The sequence below is a fragment of the Acomys russatus genome, chromosome 30 (genome assembly GCF_903995435.1).
Source record: "Acomys russatus chromosome 30, mAcoRus1.1, whole genome shotgun sequence".
In the NCBI taxonomy this organism is placed as follows: domain Eukaryota; kingdom Metazoa; phylum Chordata; class Mammalia; order Rodentia; family Muridae; genus Acomys; species Acomys russatus.
The window spans coordinates 18,067,959-18,073,160 of record NC_067166.1 but is presented as its reverse complement, the minus strand read 5'-3'; positions in this window follow the sequence as shown (position 1 = coordinate 18,073,160).

Genomic DNA, 5,202 nt, shown 5'->3' with positions numbered 1-5,202 from the left:
GAGAGATTTCTTGGGAGGCAAACAGATGAGGAGAGGGGTCCTGGCTAGGTAATAAAGGTGGTAAACTTTGAAGATGGCTGCCTTCTTCCTCCCCTTCTGACCTGAGACAGAAGCCAGGCAGCTCAGAACAAAGGCACTGCAGGCTGATGAACCAGCTCGCCAAATTCAAGGTGGGGTCAGGACACATTTACACCTGCCCCAACAAGTTCAAGGCTGGATCAGGGTGTGTGCCTCAATGGTTGTGGGCCAATCAGACACCCCGTTTTTCTTCAAACTGATCAACCCAAAGTTAGAGGGAGAAAAATCTCTAGGGACTTTAAGAACCCTAGGCCTTGAGAAGAAACTGGGTTTTCTGACTCCAAACTCTTCCCTTTGCTCTGTGGATGGTCTGGTCTTTTTCTGTGTCTTCAGTGTGTGTGTGTGTGTGTGTGTGTGTGTGTGTGTGTGTGTGTGTGTGTGTGTGTGTGTGTGTGTGTGTGTGTGTGTGTGCGCGTGTGCATGCATTTCATCAACACCAATAAACACTGATCTTCAGGGACTGATCCTGTCTACACTGTTGGAGATTTCTCCCCTGCAATATGTTGTGCTGGAGACTTTTTTCCTGCCTTTCAATTGTCTAACTGGCAGAGAAGATGAACCCGATCAAACTGCCCCCCCCCCCCATGTTTTGGGGTTTTACAAATGGGGCAAAAACTTCATAGCCCCATTGAGAAAGTTTGAGAACCTAGGGGAGCATTTGGTGCTCCTCACTTAATGCGTGCGTGTGCACACACATGCGCGCGCGCACACACACACACACAAAGTAAAAGTGGGAAAATATGTGTGCATAAGTCAGAGGGCAACTTGTGGGAGCTGGTTCTCTCCTTCCATCATGTGGGTTCCAGAGATCAAACTCAGGGTTGTCAGGTCGGGCAGCAAGCTCTCAGCTGGAGTTTCTATTGCTGCGAAGAGTCACTGTGGCCATGGCAAGTCTTAGGAGGAAAACATCTAACTGGGGATGGCTTACAGGTCAGAGGTTTAGTCTGGTGTCGTCACTGTGGGAAGCATGGCAGCGGGCAAGTAGACGTGGTGCTGGAGAAGGAGCTGAGAGCTCTACATCTGCATCTGTAGGCAGAAGGAAGAGAAAGACGCTGGGCCTGGCTTGGGCTTCTGGAACCTCAAAGCCCACCTCCAGTGACACACTTCCTCCAATAAGGCCACACCTACTCCAACAAGGCCACACCTCATAGTCCTCTCAAATGATGCTGCTCCCTATGGGAGCCATTTTCATTCCAACTACCACTGAGCCACATCAGCCGCACTCCCCATTTGCCCTTTTTAGGTGATAAAAAGAGTGTCCCTTTCCCTGACACTTCTAAAGGCTAGTGTAAAAGCAGTTGCTCTTTTTCTCTTCTGAGAATTTAATACCTAAATTCAGAGCTCCTGAAGGCTCTGCCAGAAGCATAAATTATCAAGCATTCCTTAGAAAGATGCCCAGTCCCCCCTCCTACCCCCCGGCCTAAGAAAGTGTTGCCTTTGTCTAGAAGTCATGCTTGCCACCTTGGAAGGTCCCATCCACTTGCCTGAAAACTCTTCCTGGGAAAGCTTAGCAACAAACAGGATCTTGACACTACCTTAGCAACGAACAAGGTCTCCAAGTTTCCCATCACCTCAGAGTGAACCAAGCAGAGTAAATATGGTGATGGCTTTTCCACTGTGCTTTTATTTTTAAAATTTATTTATATGTTTTTGAGAGAGAGAGAGAGAGAGAGAAAGAGAGAGAGATGAAGTTGTTGGGTGGGTAGGGAGGTGAGGAGGATCTAGGAAGAGTTGGAATAAGGGAAAAAAATGATCAAAATAGATGGCATGAAATGATTTTTAACAATAACATCGGGAGGTAGAGGCATGCAGATCTCTGAGTTCAAGGCCAGCCGAGTCTACAAAGCCAGTCCAGGACAGCCAGGGTTGTTACACAGAGAAACCGTGTCTCAAAAAAAAAAAAACAAAACAACAAAAAAAAAAAAAAACAAAAAAAAAAAACAAAAAAAAAACAACAACAACAACAAAAAAAAACCCAAAACCTACAATAATAATAGAAATCTACTGAGCAAATTTAGAGAAGTAAATATCACATGGCAGTGTCCACTGACCGGTTTAACTTTACATACAAGACAGATACTCCACATACGGGCCCGATTGGTTTGTAGTCCAACATGCTTAACTTTATCAATATTCTTTCTCAACCTCTTTCTGCTCTTCTTTCTACTTTGAGTTCTCATGAACCACAAAGACGCAGTGAGCAGCAATCATGCCACCACTGCTGCTTTAAAATCTCTTCTACCAGACAAGTCAGTTTGTTGTTTTTATAACTTTACCCTCATTCAAATTTTCAGGAAGAATGAATGCAGTGAGACTCTGAAGTCCTTATGTTGGTCTAAAGCAAAATGAGTGTAGCCTTCGCTGTACACATTGTCTGCTCTTCCATACTCCTGCCAGAAGGACCCTTTTAGTTTTGCTTATAGCATCCTAGGGCTCTAGCATGCAGCTCCAAACTCTTCCATGTAGAGGGCTTTTAATCCAGAAACATGCCTGCCCTGGCAAGGAATCACATTTAAAGACCTGGATCTACTCTATTGATCCTGCAGGAACACAGCCATGCGTTCAGTACACACTTTCAATCCCAAACAATGTAATCTAAGTGACGGGCAGACAAAGTGACTAATCAAAGATTTGACAGAACAAGGTCAGGGTTAGGATATGCCCAACACTCACGAGATGAGCCTATGGGAGGTGTAAATACACCACCCTCAAATACACTCCTTTGAGAAACTGGAGCAGATTATTTTGAGAAAGTGAAGAAACCAGTATTCTCTGAAGAGCTGTCTCTCTGTAAAAGAAATTCTTCCATACAGGAGATCTGCCCTGGTGGCGTGCTGGCATCAGAGATAATGTTCGTTACCCGAGCATTTTCTCCCTTCCCATAACCGTTTTCCTCACCCTCAGAAGTTCTCAGCCCTTATTCTGTTGGGTAGCTCAAGATTCTTGTACATACATTCACAAGGCATCGTTTTTATGTCAGTTTAATTCGTGGCCTAGCTAAACGAACCCAAGGCTGCACCAAATTAAAATATTTTTTTCCTCTTCCTTTATTTTCAATTTACAAGCGTAACTGTTTTCCCCTACTCTATATCTTTTGTTTGTTTGGCTTTTTTGTTTTTGTTTTTGTTTTTGTTTTTGAGACAGAGTTTCTCTGTGTAGCCTTGCCTATCCTGGATTCACTTTGTAGACCAGGCTGGCCTTGAACTCACAGAGACCCGCCTCCCTCTGCTTCTCCAGTGCTGAAATTAAAGGCTTGTGCCACCATGCCTGTCTCCTGCTCAGTTATCTTAATGATTAACTACACTGGCCCTTTGCCACTGCCAAGTTACAAGAAAGGGCATAATATAAAGATGATTGTCAGGAAAGTATAGAGCTGAGACTGGCTGTGTCAGAAACTAGACACACCCACCCTCAAACAGCAAACCTCTGAACACTCATGCTCCCTTTGATTCTCTGGTCTGGGTTGACTCTATGTCCTCCAGACCAAGATAACATACGCAAAGCCTGTGTTCTGGAACTGGCCATGCCTCAAGACATGAATCACCCTGGTGTTCACCTGTCTGAGACCAAGATAACCTTCCCATCAGTGCTGTTGTGTAGAACTCACTGGTGCCAAGGAAGATGAAAACAGGTTCATTCTTGGTTATCAACTTGACCACATCTGGAATGAACTAAAAGCCAGGTGGATGGATATACCTATGAAGTATTATTATTATTATATTATAAAATCATTGACTAGATCTTCTCAAGTGGGAAGATCCACCCTTAATCTGAGCCACACCTTCTGTTGCTAGCTAATACAAAGGACAGGGAAGAAGGAAGCTCTCTTAATCTGCCTCCAAGTCCATTCCTTCACTGCCATTAGAGCCACTTCCTCAGGATTCTAGTGGGCTGGGAGGTCCAGCCTCATGGGCTGAACAACTACTGGATTCTTGGACCTTCTGACAGCCATTGTTGAACTAGCTAGAACACATCCTGTAAGCCAGTCTAATAAATCATACACACACACACACAAACACACACACACACACGCGCACACACACACACACACATACACACACGGGTTGGGGAATGTCTCACTATTATCTCTGGCTGTCCTGAACACACTATGTAGACCAGAATAGCCTTGAACTCACAGAGATCTGCCTGCCTCTGTCTCCCAAATGCAAAGATTAAGCATGTGTGGTGCGTGTGGAGGTTGAAATTGACAAATTGATCTAAAATACACTGTAATACAAAAGACTATAGATAACTGATGCAACTTTGCAAAAAAAAGTTTGACTCAATTTATTTTGAGACTTATACAGCTACAGCTGGAACAGGGAAATATTAATAAGGCTAGGCAAAAAGAAATATTTGAATAGAAGGGATAAAGTACAAAAGGAATTCAACTGAAAAGGTCAATTTTCACCAGGTGGTGGTGGCACACACACACTTTTTTTTTTTTTTTTTTTTTTGAGACAGGGTTTCTCTGTGTAGCCCTGTCTGTCCTAGACTCACTTTGTAGATGGGTCTGGCCTTGAACTCACAGAGATCCCCCTGCCTCTGCTTCCTGAGTGCTGGGATTAAAGGAGTGCGCCACCATCGCCCAGCGGTATACACACTTTTAATTCCAGCGCTTGAGAGGTGGAGATAGGCAGACCTCTGTGAGTTTGAGGCTGTCTTGGTCTATAAAGTGAGTTCCAGGGCAGCCAGGACACAGAGAAACCCTGTCTTGAAAAAAGAAAAGAAAAGAAAAGATGGTCTTTCTAATAAATACTGCTGAGTGTCCTTTTTTTTTTTTTTTTTTTTGAGATAGGGTTTCTCTGTGTAGCCTTGACTATCCTGGACTCACTTTGTACACCAGGCTGGCCTCAAACTCACAGTAATCTACCTGCCTCTGTCTCCTAAGTGCTGGGATTTAAGGCATGTGCCATCACGCCTGGCTGAGTGTCTATTTTTTAAAGAAGTGGGTGGGGCCTGGATACAGCTCAATGGTTAGGAATATGCTGTGCAATCCTGAGGACCAATGTCTACATCCTACCCTGTCAGTAGTGTGCTGTGCAATCCTGAGGACCAGTGTTTACATCCTACCCTGTCAGTAGTGTGCTGTGCAATCCTGAGGACCAATGTTTACATCCTACC